Genomic DNA, 20,410 nt, shown 5'->3' on the forward strand with positions numbered 1-20,410 from the left:
GAAAGGATCACAAACAAAGTAATGTCCTGGAGGGGGTGAATGACTGGACTTTAATGTCCAGATTGAGCCGTTGTGCACCCTCAAGGATGCAATGACAGAGGAGCATAGCCTTTGGGACTTGGCACACTCTATTACTACTCGCCCTAGGAGGCAGTATAAGCTAGAGGAAGAAATGGTTATCCTTTTAGCTTCTGTCAACCTCAGGGCGTGTAATGATCAACTTCTTGGAAACTGGCCTGCTGCCCCCACTTTTGATAATGATCGGTTCTCCAGTAACATTGACTATATGTTTGCTAATCTAGAGGCTTCATCAGGGCTTTTGAAGTTACTGAGAGGGTGGAGAGTGATCACCACCCACTATGCATGGTGATGACTAAGGATTTCTGGGGGGGTTTTGGAGGAATACAAGCTCCTAATGGCCGAAGTGCACCCGTCTGTGATCCCCATGGCCAGGCTAGAAAGAATGTGAGATGGGGCCGCTTGGATCTGTAGGGAGTTCTCTCTCGGGTGTGTGGTGACATATTTCCCCTCCTCGAGGCCTTGTCGAGGTCGGATCCGAAGGAAGACAAAACCTTGATTAAGCTTCACAGGGAAATTACAGTGCGGGTGGGGGCCTGCTGCTCTAAACCTGCAGTAGCACCCCATCACGTAATAGAGAAAGCGACCCCCTGGTATGATAGGGAGTGCTGTGAAGCGAAGGGATGGCCAATAGAGGCCATCAAGTTTCAAGGGCCCCAGATGTGTGCTGTGGTTAAAAGGGCAAGAGGTGATTATCACAAGATCCTGTTAAAAAGAAAAGGGGGTGGCACGAGGGCTTGTAGATGGCTCTCCTGGAAGCAATTGGTTGCAGGGATTCTAAGGGCTTCTGATCTAGGATGGAGGTCGCCGACCGAGGAAGCCAAAGCCGAATTCATGGCTTGCTCCCTGAATCAGCATGTGCATACTATGGTAATGTTTATCGCAAGGGCGGTGGGGCTATGATAGAGTCCTGTACCATCAGAGATAATGTTGCTCCAGCTGAGGCCCCGCTTTCCTCCCCATTGTTGCTTACCAATGCCCAGGTTGAGCTGGCACTGGTGCGTCAAAAGTTAGGCAAAGCGCCGGGCCGGGACAGAGTACCGATAGACTTCTTTAGAAATGAGTTGCGGTCTGGGTACCCTATTTGACTAAATTATTCAATGCAGTACTGGCTAGTATGCAGGTCCCGGAGTCCTGGATCTCAACAGAAATTGTTCCTATACATTAAAAAGGGCCATACAATGAGCCTGCCAACTTTAGACCCATTTCCCTCTTAGAAACTCTGGGGAAGCTATTTGCCTGGGCCCTCCTATTCTAGATGGATGACTGGGCTCTGAGTAGCAGACTAATAGACCACCACCAGGCGGGGTTCTCTGAGGGCTTGAGTACCATTAATCAAAGCCTCTGACTCTGACTGGTGTGTGAAAAGTATGCTGTGCTCAGAAAGATTAATGTCTATGTAGTGTTCGTCGATTTACAAAGCCCTTTGACACGGTTTCCTGAGCATGCCTCTGGAAGACCTTAGAGGAAATTGGTATTCCACCTGCATTGCACTCAGTGATACAGAATCTCTATACAGGGAACTCTGCGGCGGTCCGCTGAAGCGCAGATGGATGCACCTACCGAAGTATTGATATCCAGAAGTGAATGCATCAGGGATGTGTGCTGGCGCCCTTATTGTTCTACATTTTTATTAATGAAGTACTGAAGAGGCTCTTGGCTGCCCAGACCAATTCCCCTTCATTAGCGGGAGATAAGTCCCCAGCGTTACTGTTTGCAGATGATGCAGTGCTCCTCTCCCTAACACCTTCTGGTGCGCGTAAACAACTTGAGACCTTTGTGGATTTTGCTAAGAGGAACATGCTTTCCCTGAACATCAGTAAATCTAAGGCCATGATTTTCAATGTTAATCCCAGAAAGAAGCAGAAGCTCTTTCACTTTTCTTAGAGGATGATGTGATTGAGCAAGTTCAGTCGTACGACTATTTAGGCCTGAAAGTCATGGTGTCTTGCGGCTGGAAAATGCAGGTCATGAAGGACAAGCTAACTCTGGTCAGGTACAGTGGTGCCCTTACTAGATTTACCCATGAATCCAGTGTAAAAGGCAGTGTGCTTGCTGGATGCAGGCATCTCAGAGAAATTGTATGCATGTAAGAATATCGAGTGGTAAACAGCTGTGTTGCTTGATGGATGGAGATAGTTTTGATGTGCAGATGGTGGCTCATTTCTTCCCTTGTAGAAGTGTATGATTGGCTATTGTCAAATGTGTAAGTACGTTTGAGCCCTGTCGAGTATTAAAAAAAGAAAACATTGTTTGTTGTTCATTAACTTTTAAGCATCATCTGGGATGTCTATTGAAGATGTTTCCTGGAGGATTTGGCAACTGTTTATCTGTCTACCACCGGTGATTTCTTGGTCTGGAGTGTGGTTTGGTCCTTCTTGTTAGAGTATGACAATACGTTTGCTTAGTTTGTCTGGCCAACAGACTAGGATTGGTACTGTAAAATGTAAGTGAACTTAAGTGGGAAAGATCTTGTGCAAGGTCGCAAGTGTGGTAGGCTTGAGACCCACTGGTGGCAGTGGTGGGGAGAAGGTGCCATGTGTTGTTTTGGTGGCTAGGGTAGTGGTAATGTTGATGCGGTTCCGTTGCCAGGTTGTTAGTTATGCCCTTTTTGGATAACCAGATTCCTTGGTCTTTAAGCGCATTTGTGTGTGAACGGGTTGTGTGTGGTGATAGTGTGAGCTGTGCTTTTCTGTTGTGCGAAAGTGTCTTGTTGCATAAGAAAGAAGGGAGGTGTGTTATGACTGGTTTTCATTTTTGTTCCCTGTATACCTGTGTGCATGGTTTAGAGTGATGTCATGAGTGGAATGTTCTGTGAGTGTCTGGAATGCTTGTGGATGACTGAGAATTTTTACCCTGGCAGTGGGAAGTATGTAGCCTGGATGGTGGAAGCCAGTAGGCTCCCTGAGCTTCCTTGCAACTCCTAACGGGCTTGTGTACATGATGACAACTGATTCAAAGAAGTAACAGATTAAAGAACCCTAATCATTTAACCTGCCACCTCCAGAGTGCTTACACTGGCTTACTAGTGGCACGGGAGTGTTATAAAATGTATAGTGTACACGGCTGAAGACTCTGGTTAATGGGCGTGAAATACATGTATGGTGGTCATGGTCGAAAGCTGTGGCCACCAATTGGGTCCCAAAGAAAGAAATCAGGGAAACACGACCAAAGGCTGAAATGAAACGACCGCCATCTTGTTTTTCTCTCGATGCAAGAGATATTCGTGGCTGTAGATGAGTTGATGGGAAAATGAAACGCAGTAAAACGCTATTTGCAGGTCCAAGAAAATGCAGATGTCATCAGGGTAGAGGTGGGGGATGGTTAGAGGGCACTGAGTGAAATTTGGGAGTTGGAGGAGGTACAGGGACCGAGTTTGCAACACAAAGCTTTCCGTAGCCTCAGTTATAGTCGCAAATAGCCGACATCTCATAGCAAACTGCGTCATAGAAGCAGCGTGTGTTGTGAGGGGGAAGAGAGAGGGCAGAGGTGGTGAGGAGTGGGGGAAGCTGGCACAGATGAGGGGGCACTTGGTGAGGTGCAGAGGGACAGGAAAGCATTTGTTTCGGCCATTTTGCCAATATTCACGGCTATATCTGAGGCTACAAATGACTACAGATAGCCGAGAGTATGTGGAGTACAGTAATCGCAGCTATATAGTTTGGGGTGTCAGTGTTTTATATTTTTTTGAACGACTTTGCTTAGGTATAGAGGTGTCAGGGGTGGTAGGTATTAGAAAGTCTTTTTTATTTTTCATGTGTGTTTTCAGATTTTTGAGCATGTGAGACTTTGGAGAAAGATAGAAGAAAATAGTTTAACAAAATTAATATAAAAAGGAGCAATTGTCTAGTTTTAGATGCACCAAATGTATAGTAGGTTGTGTATTCTCACTTATGGCATTATGTTTTGTGGGTGTACAATGTTTGTCTATCTAGTTTATTGTTCTGTATATTTGCATGATTCTTATTTTTCAGTTACTTTACATTAGTACACAAGTAGTGTTGTTCTGTATTCATCATTTAAGTTGGATTGTAGTATAAAACATGAAGTCAGTCTCCCTTTTAACTGATTTTTTTTAGCCACAGCTAAGGTAAAAGTCAATGGGCCTCATTACACGGTAGGCGGTAAGGGTTAACCGGTACCGGTATTTTACTGGTACCGGTAAATCCTTACCGCCTTACTATGAGGTCCCTTTGCGGGTTGGGGAATTTAACACCTGCTTTTTGCAGGTGTTAAAAACCAACCCGCACAGGGACCAGTGGAGCTAATTACGGTACCGCAATTTGCGGTACCGTAATTAGCGCCTTCCCCATTCCCATAGAGCCCTATGGGGCAAAAATGGGAATGGGGAAGGGCAATGGTGGAAGGGGGAATTACCGCCCCGCCAACCTTGGAATGGGGCGTTAGTTCCCCTTTCCACCAAGGCGGTGCCAGTATTTTACCGGCATGAACCATGGCGCTAATAGCGCCATGGTTCACCGCCTTCCGTGTAATGAGGCCCAATGAACTGTAGACACAGGTATAATAAAAAAAGTGTTAGTTATTATTTATTGTATTTGTGTATTTATTTATGATGAGTAGTCCTTAAAAGGACTGTTTTGGGTACACTGAGTGTACAACTTTGCACATCAGGAGTACGGTTTGAATGTTCTGAAGGAACACTGCATTTCCTTCAAAGGTTAGGTGTATTCCGTCATGTCTAAAGAAATTGGCCATTGTGGAATTGTATGTTGTTGTTCGCAGTCCATAATTGGTTGTAGTCTGTCATGAATGCTGAAACTGATTTATTAACATTTCTCTGGGATTTCTCAGTTTTACCATTAAATCTATTGGTCCATCTCTATTTGTGAGTGAGACTGGAAAAGATAAAGTTGATGTGAGGAAATAGTTCCATTAGTTTTCCCATGTCTTGTTTCATCATTAAAGTAAGGCTCCCCCCTCGTACATTTCCCAAATCATTGTCTCCACAATGAATTAGTATGATGCCTGGGTGCCCTGTACTTCTCAGACTTAACAATTTTGGAAAAACCTGGAACCAACGCATTCCCTGCAATCCAAACCATTTAATTGTAAAATCTCTCAAACGTAGGTCCATGTAGACGCAGGTCCATATTAATACTTAGTTTCTCACCAAAGCCAGCAACCAAAACAGCCAAGTGTCTCCAATCAGTCACACAGTTTTCAAACCAGCCATGATATCTGCAGTCTTTCTCAGTTTCCAGGAAAATGATTCCTACTTTGAATTTCTAGTAGTTTGTATGAGCAGGGTATGTATGATGTGTGTGTGTTGTACTTTTTAATTGGTCGATGGTGCTATTGTTAGTATTGACGACTATCAACAGCCGCCCAGCGTGCAGCATTGCTAATCATGGGTAGTTCCTCATACACACACCTCCCCGATTGTAGCTGTGGCTATATTTGAGCAAGTGACAAGTTGTGTGTTTGTGGACGTGTGGTAACCGCGACTATCTGAAATTTTGTGGGTGGTGGCATCTTATATGCATTGACTATTTTGGGGATTGTACAGACTAAGGGAGTGGAGGGGGACCATGGGACTTGGAGGTGGTACTGGTAGGCATGCTGGGGACAGTTTGTTGGGGAAGACACTATCTTCAACGTTATCTTACTAAATACTCTCCCTCTAGACCACTACATTCCTCTGGCACCAACTCTGTGTGTAAAGTGTTTTGCAAAACAGAGGATAGGTGGTCAATCTCTTTCCTCAGCTGGCTCTCTGCTATCGAAAAGCCTCCCCTGACGCTGCGCCTTGAGCAGGACTTTCTTAAATTCTGGTGTCCGGGCCCTTATGCATTCTTGTGGCCTCTGATCTCCCACATCCAATCGATCCAGCTCCTATCTACCCTCAGCACTTACCTTGCACTCCCTCCACCCTGGAGGTTTGCACTTACTCCTAACGTGGCTCCTGGTAGTGTAGAACTCAACAATCCTAGCACTTCATCTGTGGCTCATGAGCTCAGACTCCCCAGCACTTACCCCCTCTACTCTCTTCCTTGCTGCACTTACATGTTCTGAATAATCATAAGGCATAGTAGGTTCATCCTTTCATATTGTGTTTTGTATTGTATTTCACTCCCTTGTTCCCTCTCCTTGCCCTGTGGGTGCTTTGAAAAAAACGGTATTTTACTTGCTGTATAAACACCTAAAAAGCAAACAATAAATAAATAAATACGCACACTCCAACTGCAGTACCCCTTCCACTACTTAGTCAATACCGCACCTGCTTCACAATCTGCCTCCACAGTCTGCCATGTATTCCTAGCTCCTATTGGTCTCTAGGTTTTACCGTACCACCAACTCTGATGTTACCTTGGTAAAACACACTAGCTGCTTCCTTCCCCCGGCTTATATCTCCCTGTCTCTCTAAGTATCGGATAGATTTACCAGGCCATTAAACCCCTGACTTCCCCACCCTTAGTGTGTTTGTTTATATCAGAAAATCATAAGGTGGGGACTAAGCCCACCCACTTTCTCTGTGTGGGATTGCCACATATTGAATATGGCTGCTCTGGTAGTTCGAAGTTGCCATTTGTATTCCAGGAACAACTTGATGAGGGTCAGCCACTATGTCTGTTTGAAGAGTGGTGTAGGAGATCTTTAGTTGTTTGTTGCGCCAGCTCCAGCCCTGGCTTGAGGAGCTCTGCGGTTTTGCTCCATATGGACAACATATCTCTCTCTCTACACCTGTCATGGCTCCAACGTTTTTGTTGGTGCCTAATTGTGTTTCTTTGGTGCAGCGCACTTCCTTCAGGCGGCTGGTCATACGACTGCAGGGTTCTGATGCTCTCTTCATCTGCAATATGACTTTATAGGTTTTCTTCCGATGTGATACTGGTGGAATGTTTTTAAAAGAAAACTGCCAAGCAAGTTGCAGAGGCATGATAATAGTTTTCATTGGTCTACAATCAAACATTTCAGCACTGGGTGGGTGGAAGGAATTTGGGCACTCACTGCTGACAGTCTATCACCAGAGTAGGACTGGCTCAGGATTTCTCCCTACACCTCCCACCAGCCATGAAAAGGGTTTCTAGATCCCTTTTGACAAGGACAAGTATTCGGCCTTGTCACATAAAACAGATGTTGGCAAAGAACATGAAGGTGTATTTAAGGATTATTCAGATCCTATTTAAATGAAAATGTCAGGTTTTGGCATCTTAGAAAGCAAGATGCTTGCAGGAGGAAGCCGGAAGGCCGTCTCCTAAACTCTTCAAATACCTTTGGAGAACAAACAGGTCCATAAGGCAATGGACTAAGGAAAATCATTTTACTTTGTCTCAACCAGACCCAACACACTATTGCTGTTTTGGTTTGCAGTATGAAGTATGTAAATGCTTTTTTCGATCCAAAGTGTATGTCGAAAATACAAATATATGATGGGTAGAGACATGAATTTAAAGTTTGGGATAACTGGAAGAAATTGAAAACATGTAGTAAGAGAGAGGAAGGTGGGTTGGGATAAAAGGTAGCATTATGGGTAGAAACTCCATTACGTTAAAATTAAAACTTAAAAATAAGTCATAACAATGTTCTTTTTTCAGGGGTTCACTATAAAGGCCAATTCCCACTTCTGACAAACAACTATCGATTCTGCGTTTTTTACCTTTACTTGGAGAGAGCTCGGTTTGACTCAGAATGTCCACTTTCCAAAGGTTCTTTAATTATCATAATTCACAGTTCTGGACAAAGCAAGATTCCAATTGAAATCACAATTGTGTGTGTCTATCCCTGCAGCTCATGTAAGTCATCACGTGATAAGATCAACGTCTACCTACAGTGTCACTCTTCCTTTTGAAAATCCATATCCCCACAGAGGTGTTCTGCATCTTATGCACAGATGATGTACTGGCTTGTCCACACAAGTGCTACTGAACCCTTCTTCTTTTCAGGGCAGGAGAAATCATTTGTTAAGTGTTTATATGAGTGAGGGAAGACAACACAATCCACTCTCCCCATAAGGGACCTGTCCTGTAGTGCCACAACACTCTGCTGTATGACTAGATCCACTCTATGACCAGAGCTTGCAAGGTCGGATGCATCGACCATCCATGCTTTCCAGTGCTTTAAGTGGGGTAAGAAATTGAGGGGGGGCCCTCGCTTGGAGGCGTGGCCTAAAAGTGCAGAAATCATAGTAAGGTGCGCAAACAAACATATAAATGTATTTGAGCATTTATATATTTGTTTGCGTACTACTATGGTTTGTGTATTTTTCAAGCCTTCTTTTATATTCATAGCAATGTTACATATTTCTATGTTTATAAAAGGTGGCTTGAAAGTGCACACACCATAGTAAGTTACGCACACTTGTGTGCTTACCTTACTATGGTTTGTGTACTATTCAAGCTGCCTTTTATAAACATAGACATTTGTAACATATGTCTATGTTAATAAAAGACGTCTTGAAACGTAGGCATCTTTTATAAAGCGTTGAGGGTGGCTTTGGCCGTCGACAAAGCTTTATAAAAGTTGCTTTGAATTGTGTACGATTCAAGCCATCTGTTATAAACATAGAAATATTTCTACGTGTATAAAAGATGGCTTAAACGTACACAGTTGAAGGCATCTTTTATAAAGCCTTGCCAAAGGAGAAAGGCGCCTCGGGCTCAGTGATCTCTGCTCAGAGCACTGACCCCGAGGCGCCTTTCACTCTTTGCGAACCCGCGGGCTCCGTGATCTATTCTACATATTAGATCATGGAGCCCGCGGGTTTGCTGAGGGTCAGTGACCTGGCGAGGGGAACTAAGGGACTGTAGCTTCCTCTGATGGCCCCTCAGATGAGGGGTCATCAGAGAAAGTTACAGAGACTGACGGAAGTGCCAGCCAGTCACAGCAACGCTGTGGCTGGCTGGCACTTCTGTCAGCTTACCTGACGTTTAACTGGCGGGCGCATCTCTCGTTGCGGCTGCGGCGGGATAATGCGTCCTGCCATGGCGTGGTGGGGCTGGGGGGCCCCGGCAGGGCCCCGGCTCAGCCTCACTTTTTGGAGACTGCCGGGGCCCGGCCCTGGCAGGCCCCGGCCCACTTAAAGCACTGATGCTTTCTGTCTAGAACATGATTGCCAATGTCATGGACCTCCATTGTTAGTGAGGCATTTTTTTCCCTCTGAGGCCAAAGCCATCAGTCCAAATAGATTACAGCATCATTTCCTTAATAGCAACCACAGTGTAGGTAATTGGTACTTTTCAGTTAATTTAATTTCCATGTGGGTTACATATATATTGCTACAATGCAGTAATAAGCCATGTACAAGAGGCTCTTTTTGGCCATCTCTATGTGTCAACATATGTAACACGTAAGAACACTTCGCATTCTGACCATGTGAGAGTCTCACACGTAGTGCTTTGGAGGACAATGTTTCACTGTATCAATAATGGAGGGAGCATTGACAATGATAGGATCTTTAAAATGTCCTCACAGAGAGCACTTGACATTAACAGTTGTAATATCGGCAGACACAACATGTTTTCTCTGCCACAATACAATAATGCATGTCAAGGTGAGACTCCTCCCACACCGTTATCACTTTTTCCCATTGCCCATGCTGATGGCACCTCTCCACTCACTTGACAGTGTGGAAATCTGTCATGCACCACACTTCACACGATCTACCGTCTTGCAGGGTAGGCACTCAAAGCCATTCTCAAGTTTAACAAAGCATTGTTTTGTAATTAATCAATAGGAACATCAACTCAATGATTTATTTTAATTTGGTGAGTAAGTAAGCCTGGTTAAACTTTAAAAAAATGACTAGGCAGGAAAGCACATTTTTTAGAAAATATGTGTCCCTACCATGTGAAAATTCCTTGTAAGAAGTTGCTGCAGAATTCCATGTTTCATTCAATGACTAACTGTCCAATCACAAGCCTTGGATCTCAGGTCAAATGTTTGATTCATTGGGCCTCATTACGACCCTGGCGCTAAGTGAAAAACGATGGCGGTAAATGCTTACCGCCATCGTTTTCCGCCAGGTCGGATCATGACTCCTGACCGTAAACTACGATGCCAATAGCGGCATCGTAGTTAATGCTGCCGCTAACTGCGCTAAGGGTGCGCGCACGCGACCGCCCACACCGTACTTAGCGCCATGGCGGAAAGGCACGCAAATGCCGACCCAAGCGGACATGCACCTAACGCCATCACCGAGGCCGCTAAGTACCTTACCGCCATGGTGCAAATAACGCCATCGCGAACCAACCGTAAAGGGCCAATTCAAGTGAATGCAGCTGCCACAGGTGCACAGAAACAGCACAGGTGAAGGCAATACAGACTCAGGGGAGTACAAAAAGAGCACACCCCACCCCTACCCACACCCAGTCACACTCCACAATGATGCCAATACGACTAGCAATGTTGGGGCTGGAGGACCTGATAGCAATGCATGTGCTACTACAACAGCAACAACAACAACAACAACAGGCAGCACAGAGGAGACGCAGGAGGAGAAGGAGGGCAAGGCAGGCCCAGCAAGCCCCACCAGCACAGCCAGTGCCACCACGCAGGCAGCCCCCAATCCCACGCATCAGAGCCAATCCAAACAACCTCACTGCTGAGCAGATCCACACCCTGTACCGTTTGGACCGGGACACCATCACCGCCATCGTAGACATGACACACGACGACATCGTCAGCATGATAGAAAGTCCAACCGCCATCCCCCCCCTACTGAAGGTAGTGGCTGTACTCCACTTCCTGGCCACAGGCACCTACCAGCACACAGTGGGGCACCTGCATGGCATTTCACAACCATTATTCTCACGAACACTCATCCAAGTGCTCGATGCCCTCCTCAAGCACACAGACGACCACATCTCATTACCACGGACTGCCCAGGAGATTGCAAACACCAAAGTGGGTTTCCATGCACTAGCCAGCATACCCGGTTGCATTGGTGCCATCGACTGCACCCATGTGGAATTGGTGGTTCCACGTGCCATGGAGGTACCGTACCGCAACCGGAAACAGTTCCACTCTATCAACGTGCAAATGGTCTGTGACTCCAACAAGATCATCACACATTGTTGTGCCCGATTCCCCGGATCAACCCATGATTCCATGGTCCTGAGGAACTCCACAATACCACGCTACATGGAGCGACATGCAGGCCCAAGATCCTGGCTACTCGGTGAGTGCTATGTCATGGAAGTGGGCATGGGAATGACGTACCAGTGCATACTCCACCTGGCAGAAAGGGGGGGTGGGATGATGCATACTCCACCTGGCAGAAAGGGGGGGGGGATGATGCATACTCCACCTGGCAGAAAGGGGGGGGGGATGATGCATACTCCACCTGGCAGAAAGGGGGGGGGGATGATGCATACTCCACCTGGCAGAAAGGGGGGGGGATGATGCATACTCCACCTGGCAGAAAGGGGGGGGGGATGATGCATACTCCACCTGGCAGAAAGGGGGGGGGGTTAATGCATACTCCACCTGGCAGAAAGGGGGGGGGGGATGATGCATACTCCACCTGGCAGAAAGGGGGGGGGGGGTGATGCATACTCCACCTGGCAGAAAGGGGGGGGGGATGATGCATACTCCACCTGGCTGTGAGTAACACAGAGAACGGATACAGAGGAAGGCCACTCACAATGCACAAAACCCCTCTGCATACATAGGGTGATGGCATGCAAAACAGGCCATGGCAGCAATGAGCATATACTGGTTGCATAGTGTGAATCAATTAGTGCATGTAGAAGTGAGCCAAGGTAACAGTTCCATGCCAGCCATGGTGGAACATCATGTTCCTGATCAGACAACATGACTGACACATACATTCTCGCCTACATACAGGTGATGCAGCCTACCCCCTGAAGAGGTGGCTCCTCACGCCAGTCCGGAACCCGCAGAACCAGCACGAGGAGGACTTCAACCGTGCACATACACGTACTCGTGTGGTCATAGAGCAGACATTCGGCCTCCTGAAGGCACGGTTCCGAAGCCTCAGCAGGTCTGGTGGGGCACTCCTGTATGGCCATGAGAAGGTGGCAAAGATCGTCATGGCATGTGTCATGCTGCACAATATGTGCGTCAGACGGAATGTGCCCCTGCCCCCTGACGCAGAACTGCAACCACCTGACGATGAGGATGAGGATGAGGAGGGTGCAGATGGGGCGCCACCACATGGAGGAGGCGATGCACAGGAGGGGCGTGCCATGCGCCAAAGTATCATCAACCACTGCTTCTAGCACACACGGCTGGTGTTCATCGCATGGAGACTGCACTTGGGGCACTGTGTGTCTCTGGGGCATGCACACTGTGGACTGTACACCAATAAAGCACACATACGCAATGAAAATGTCCACACATTTCCTTTTTTTGAAAGAAAAAAGTGTATTTGAACTATGAACTGTCGTGTCACACCCCCTCCCACCTCCCCCCTGCACACCCCAACACACCCCCTCCCACCTCCCACCTCCCCCCTGCACACCCCAACACACCCCCTCCCACCTCCCACCTCCCCCCTGCACACCCCAACACACCCCCTCCCACCTCCCACCTCCCCCCTGCACACCCCAACACACCCCCTCCCACCTCCCACCTCCCCCCTGCACACCCCAACACACCCCCTCCCACCTCCCACCTCCCCCCTGCACACCCCAACACACCCCAAGTAGCTGTCAACAGATGCCTGTGACAGTGTCCACAGGCCGTCACAAGCCCCCTCTCCCGGCACCCGGGGCACCCCTGGCTGTGGAGCGCAGGTTGCGTCCGGAACGGCGCCCGGGGCTGCTCTGCGCAGAACTGGCAGTGGAGGATGTCCCTGGCTGCTCCTGTGCATGCACGTCCTGTCGTGTGTGGGTGAGGCCAATGACCGCACGACGCAAGGCCGCAAGTTCTGCACAGATGTCCCTGGACATGGCCTGCATGGCATCCCTCAGGGTGGCAGTGCTCTGCGCCACTTCCGCCCTTAGTGTCTCCGTGGCCTGTTCAATGCTAAACCTAGCCCCCACACATTCCGCGGCATGCTCATCCAGCATTGCGGACAGTTGATGCTGCCGTTGAGTGATGTCCTCGAGGGACGGCTGGCCGTGCTGGCCCATGGCCAGTGCAGGTGGAGTGATGGAGGGGCTGGTCCCCTCCTGTGGAGTGTGGACAGGGCATGGGGTGGAAGGCCACTCCTCTGCCTCAGTGTGCCCCTGTGTGTCGGCCTCATGGGGGCTGGCGTCTGAGAAACAGGGGGAATGTAGTTGGTCAGTGGGGCTTCTGACCTCCTGCTCCATGTCCGAGTCAGAACATGCAGCTGTTGCAGCTGTCTCCCCGATGTTGCTGCTGGCCGCTGACCCCCTGCCTTCTGTGGCAGGCAATGTCGGTGGAGGTGGAGCAGCTGCTGCTGGCCTGCTGCCAACAGGGGTGCTTGCCGGTGGGACCTCCGGTATGCCTGCAGTGGGACCTGCTTGTCGTGGGGTCTGCCTCACTGCAGCTGAGGTTGAGGGTGCAGGGAGGTTGTTGGTGGACTTCGCCCTCTTCGGCGCAGGGGTGTCCTGGTCCTCTGGGTGTGATTCTGTGCCTGTGGTGGAGCAAAGGTGGGAGGGCGTTATTGATGGGTATACGGACTTTTGAATGACAATGGTTGACATTATTTTGGCCAGTGGATGAGGCAGATTTCAGGCAGTGTCATGCAGGTTGTCTCCTTTTGGTGTGGTATGTGGATGCAGGTATGCGGGTGCCAGCAGTGTATGCAGGGTGGTGCTCGCAATTGGGTATGGGCAGTATTGATTTGTGTTGCATTTACACTCTAGGGCAACCTTGTGCTACACATGATTGGACTTCTGTGACTATGGCATGTCTTGTATGAGGCACCTACCTTCATCGCCTGATGTCGGGGCTCCCCTTTCCATCCCTCCAACGCCTTCGATGGATTCCATGCCGATGGTGGCAGCACAGATCTCCTCCCACGGTTGGAGTTTCAGGGGGGATTCTGACCCTCCACCGGTTCCCTGGGCAAGGTTGCGGTTTGCCGAGATGACGGCTCTGACCCGTATGCGCAGGTCATCCCAGCGCTTCCGGCACTGCTGTGGGGTGCGGGGTACGGTCCCCACCGCGCTGACGCGCTCAGCCACCAGGGCCCAGATGGCCTTCTTCTTCCCGATTGCTGTCCGGGTCATTTCAGGGGAGAAAACAACACCTGCGTTGTCCTGCAGGGTCTCCGCTAGCATGCAGAGTTCCTCCCGGCTGAATCGCTCCTGGCGCAGGCGGTCACAGGCCTTTTTCACGCATTTTGGCATTTTCGGGAACTTGGATGGGTGGGTGTTTTGTTGGGACAGGTGTCAGGGTTGGGTCTGGTGTTGTTTGGTAGGATGGCGATGGATTGTGTTTTTAAAGATGGCCGACGGGCTGCTTCCCGTTCCGGCGCGATGACGCTATTTCCGGTTTGGCCTTTTACGGCCGCCGCTAATTACGGTGGCCGTAAATTACGGTGGCCGCTACTTACGCTGGCGGAAGGGCACCTTGCTCGCTTAGCGATGCCGGTAGGGGCCTTTTCCGCCATGGCGTTATTTGCATTACCGCCATGGCGTAATGCTCGTGCGCGATGGGTCGTGATGTGGCGCTCTTTACGCCATCGTCCCACGGCGTAAACGCTCATTACGCCATGGCGGTAATGACGGGCGCTTACCGCCAGGGTCGTAATGATTGTGTTTGTCCAGTAAACCAGGGCTCTTTTGAGCTGATTTGTCGAGTTTGACTTTGTTCAGACAATTATAGCACTCACATGTCCTAAACGAAGCTGAACCCTGTATCTAAGGCGCATATCATTTCCTATTCCTTTGTGTGGTTTGTTAGGCTTTGTAGGAAACAGTACACATGACATGCTCACATTTGGAGGTTGTTTGGATGTTTTATGGAGCTATGGAGCAGGGTTGTGCAGTGATTTGAGCAATTGTAGATGTTTGTTTTTAGTATTTTGTCTATTTTTTTTAGTCTTTACTGTGATATTGAAGGATAGTTTTTTCGGAGTACTGGTAGATTTCCCAATTAAAAAAAAATATATCCCAAACATGTTACTGTTCCTAATCCAATCTTCCCCCCAAAAAGGTTTATCATTTCCCAGTTTCCCCTTTCCCATTTGTTGTCTCATCACCCCAGTTGCTTCCCTGTTGTTTTTTAGTGTTGTTTTTATTAGCATAGTTTAGTGTGAATTAGGATTTGGTTACTTGTTATGTTGGGGTCGATTTGGTGGATCACACTTTTGGACTCTTGGGGTTTGCTAAATCACATTCTAACCTTGATCAATTGCATTTGTGGTTCACATGGGGCACATGTTGCACTGGCATGGGAAAGGGAACACGTTTACAGTTGAGGCGGCTGAGGAGATGCTCCATATCTCCTCGCAGGCAGGAGGATGTGGATTCCTTCAGGATGGCTGAGATTGGGGATCTTTCTGCAGCTGCAGCTTTTGTGTGCCCGGGCCAATCAGGAATGACCATTCTCCAAGTCAGTGAGGAAGTTAGAGGCATTGTTGTGACCTCATTGAAGGAGCGGCGGATGAGATAGATTAATCAGAGAAGGCCCTGACTAGTAGCACAGAGGCATGTGCCAAAGGGCATAATACACAATCGCCCACAGGGGCAGGGGAATCAGGGTCTTTTGAGGAGGCTAACACTGAGGCATGGGAGGCAGGTCCCCTAGTTCATATCCAATGGTGGCAGAACCATTGGAACAGAAAATGGCCATGACAAAACAAGGACCCATGAGGGGGAGTGGGATGTCTCCTGGGGGTGGGGACCATTGAGATGGAAGTGGACTCCACCTAGTAGGGCAAACATTCTACTGATCATCAGGGAGGCATAATACGAAACTCGTGCAGAGAACCAGCATGATGAACTGCCTCAAAAGTTGTTGGACCAACTTGAGGGGGTGGAAGATTATGGAGAAAAGTGGTATCAAGAAGGTGGAGAAGGTGATGCCTTCTGGACCTGCCATGGTAGAGTAGGCACTCCAGGCGCAAGAGGTGGCCCGGATTTCAGAGAGCTTTCCCTGGCCACACAGACCACAGCATCCAGGGCTTGGGGCTACTTTGTCCTACATCAAAGGAAGACTGTTGTGGGGGAGCTACTGGTGTTCTGCATGGTCAAGGGCTATGGGATAAGAATTAAGTGATATGCAGAATGAAAGGGACAAGGGCCTCGTGTTACAGATGACAGCTATGAATCTTGTTTTCTTGTGCAACAAGAAATGCTCATGTGCCACTGAATAGCCCTTTAGTGAACTAGATGCCACTACAACTACTTCTAGGGGTGGCAAGGATACATGAACAAGTCCACGCACTTCCAAACACCAGGGTACATAATGGTCGCAACAGTAGTCATGATGTGCCAAAATCCCTGCATCAGTCTAGCCTGGCCATTCAGTGGTAGTGGCATTAACAACTTTGTCCAGTGACAGACAACTGTGACTGGCGCTGCCCCAACATTTGGAGCTGGGTGGTGGTGGGTGGTGTACCACTTTGATTACATTTTCAGGCATTGAGCCCCCCACTGCATGTATTGCAGACAGCCATTAGCCAAAGGGACCTGGACATTGCAGTAGTGATACGCAAGTGTCACATGCAGGTCCCTTGCCCTGCCCTCCTGTAGCACATTGTGCTGGGTGGAATGTAATGAGGCAGTCATGGATGAGACTCAGGACTCACAGGGAGGTAACACACATGTGCGATTGGCAGCCCACTGTGGGGGACCACGAGAATTTGAAGAACTGCTCTGTGAGAAAGCTTGAGAACTTTAGTGGTTGCCTAGGCCCTATAAAAATCATGAGAACAATTGTTGGTAGCTTTGCCTTGTAAAAGAAAACCCTGAAATGTAGCAGTCAACTTCACCTTGGCGACATTTAGCGGGTTGATCTGCTGTGTGACCAAATAAAAGATGTTTAGTGGGTGGCTGAACATTGTGGAAAAAATGTCAGTTTCATAAGGGCTCGCTTCCCTTTGTGGGAGCACCAGAGAACATTAAAGGCTGGCTGTACCCTTTGAGAGGTGGCTGTACCGTGCAGAAGTATCTGAGAAAATTAGTGGGATGCTGTGCCTATTCAAAAAAACAAGAAATTTAGTGGCCAACGCCACACAATGAAAAACAATCTGAGGACATTAGAACATGTGGTTGGATGTGCCCTCTGAGAAAGCATCAGTACCTTTCACTTTCACAATTGGAGTAATTATCATGAGACAATACAAGAGTTACAAAATATTTCTCACAAAATGGTCATCGTCATCTGTAAGAGAGAAACTCCAAGGGCCTCTCATTGACTACTACAGCTATACATTTTCCAATTGCACTTACCGCAAAAACCATCCTCATCATTTTAGCTAGTTTGTTGGCACAGCTTTCCACAATGAAGAGACTTTTAATGATATAAATGTCAAAATGCACTGCAAGAGTTTTTCAAAACTAAGAGTTTGGCTGCACTAACGCCGATCTCCAAGGAAGGAGCTGGTCTCAATTATTCAACAGAAACTCCCACAGGTGCAGCTTGTGAAGAACGACTTGCTGTATCAGTACTCTTAGGGGGGCATAATCCCTTCCAACGGGTCACATATCTAGTAGATAGGCATCAAACATCTGTGCAGTTGATGGTCTGCTTTCTATTCCATTTGAAGACCCAGCGGTATTTATGATGCCTGGATCCCTGAGGGTTTCACATAGACTCTCATCCTTTTAGGCTGTGCCTTCAATACTCACAAAGTGTTTAACAGGTGGCAATGATGTACTGCCAGTTGATGCCATAAATAATTGGTTTGATAATCCAGGTGCACTTATTATCATTGTGCTGGTTGGTATTGTTCCTGCTGCCCATGTCCTTCACCAAAGAATGCAGCAAGCACTGCAAAAAAGGATCCCTGCACGTGTCTCCTCCTCGTGATTCCTGCTACAAGTCCGCCTTGCAATGCAGATGAAGAGAGTCCACTTTAACTTTCAAATGCATTACCATAAAGGAGGCCAGATGATACTCAAATTTACCTTTGAAGCCAAGTACAAAAGGATTGCCATGCATGGTTGAAAGCAGACCATGTACCAGCCGTGCCACATCAGCATCACCTACCAAGACATGAGCTGTCATGTTGTTCCGAATGAGTTCAATCAGGTACACCAGCAGGTGAGCCTCATTCAGGGAGACATTGAAATGACATACCCACTTAGTGGCCTTCTTGAAATCTTGCAGAGCAGACATTAGTTAGCGGCAGCAACTGACACAGTGTAAACATATCTAATCTAAAGCTCTGTTATGAGTTCTGCAGTAATCTATGCATTGCTCATGGAGCCTCTAAATAATGTGTAAACTAGAATTCCAAAACTTTGCCATCAAGTTCTGGAGGAGCACACTAGCATTTAGTGGTGTACATGCAACTGGCATAGTGCTAAACCTGGCTAGAAATGTGAGCGGTTTTTCCGCAACACAGTGACCATTTCTTGCACTCACTCAAAATTGCTGATATAAAATGTGACCTTAAGATGAAGGAGGTGTGCATATCTTAGTAAAACAGCAAAGGCATGTGATTCATTGTCTGCTGCAACAAAGCCCAAATCCAGACAAAAAATACTTTGCGACTATGCCTCCACCTTTTCCCCCATGTGAAGTCTCCTGTGGCATCTGCCTTGAAACCTTCGCATTCACAACTTGGGCTATGTAAGGACGGCATGGTATCAAATAGTAAGGCAGACACAAGTGACCACAGTTCAAGGGCGTTTATTGAACTTCAACTGTGTTTGAAAAACACCTATCTAATCCTTAATCTAAAGATGGGAGCAAGCTAGGACCATCAAATAATAATAACGCAGTCCTAGTGGTGTCTTGTCAAAATAAAAGGGTCTATGTTACTAAACCTATTGCCAATCCAACTTCTCAATAGAAATGGCGTGGGAAATAATGTTATACAAAAGAAAAGTGTTCAAGAAATGATATGTCGGAATAGGTAAGTCGTTAGCTTCCCTTCCCCACGTTTTTAGCACAGGACAATGTGGCACACTCAAACCTAGCACATACTCTGACTTTTCTAGCATAAGGATGCAGTTCAAAATCTCAGTATCAAGGCCTTCTATGCCAAAGTCTCTTTGCCATTCAAAGTCTCTTACTTCAGAGGGCATGATGCGACAAACAAACATTCAAAGTTCCTTTCTCCACAGGATTCTCGTATGCACAACTTTTCTGGTGATTCCCTTTTCACCCTTGGTCCCCCTCTGCCAGGCTCAGACCCACTTTAACACAAAACTTTCAATTATTCTCCCTCCGCTGGGCTCGGACCAATTTATCACATTTCTCCACACTTTCTTCAGTGTATCAAAATCAAAGACAAGCAATTGTGTGCAGGATTTTGCTTGACCGGTCACAGGACAACTTCGATTTTACAATTCTTTACAACTCCTTACATTTCACTTTTTCCACTTCTCAGCTGGATACCTTATAGAGCCCTTTGATTGACCACACCCACAGTGCTGTACCACTCTGTCAAAAGTATTGTATCCTTTTCCTTTCAAAGTTCAAACACTCATTAGCCACTCAACTTTACTTGTGCCTTTTATCACACTCGTTTAAAACAATGTTTGTTCTAGCATTCCCCATACAATGTTGCTGCTTGCAACCTTGGATTCAACACAGAGCAGTCTTGTATAGGGCTCCCCAACTCACCAGCTGTGTTGAATTCCCTGATGCATCATTGTTCTTGGAGCCAAGGATCATTCCACAGTGACTGCTGCTCCTCCCCGTCTTGATTAATGATGCAGGAGGGCCCCGGGTATCTCCGACACACAATGCAGGATTCTTCAGCCAGGTTTCCTGGTCTTACGCTTTCTACTTTTGAGGGGTCTTAAAAGTAACAGTTCATTGTTGGAAAGGTCAAGGGAATGTCCCTCCTTGCGATCCCCTCCTGTTTTGCCATCTTTCTTCTCTCGTCCAGTTGCTGTCTTGAAACTGCTGTTTCCTTGTGTGCTTTGCCTCGCTCAGAGTGTGCTCTCGTGCTCTGCCTTTTATCCATGTGAGGGGGTTTAACGGAAGTCAGGTGTGAGTAATTGTCAATAATTGCCTGACCTCGCCTGACCAATGAATTGGGACATGTCACGTACATGGCTCGGGTGTTAGTCTGTTGTCTACAATAGCGGGCTGTCTGTGTGAAAGTGTTTTAAAACATCCAGACCTCCAACCTTTTCAACAGGATTTTCCCGTAGATTTCAGATGCTACATCAATTAAGGATATGGGTCTGTAGTTTTGAGGGTCAGCTTTGTCCCCTTTTCTAAAAACAGGAACTATAATTGCACCTCGCCAGGACTCAGGGACAAGGTCGGGACTTGTGATATTTGAAAACACATACTGCAAAATGGGGGCCTATAT

This window comes from Ambystoma mexicanum, chromosome 1p (assembly GCF_040938575.1).
Source record: "Ambystoma mexicanum isolate Mex_15411 chromosome 1p, UKY_AmexF1_1, whole genome shotgun sequence".
NCBI lineage: Eukaryota > Metazoa > Chordata > Amphibia > Caudata > Ambystomatidae > Ambystoma > Ambystoma mexicanum.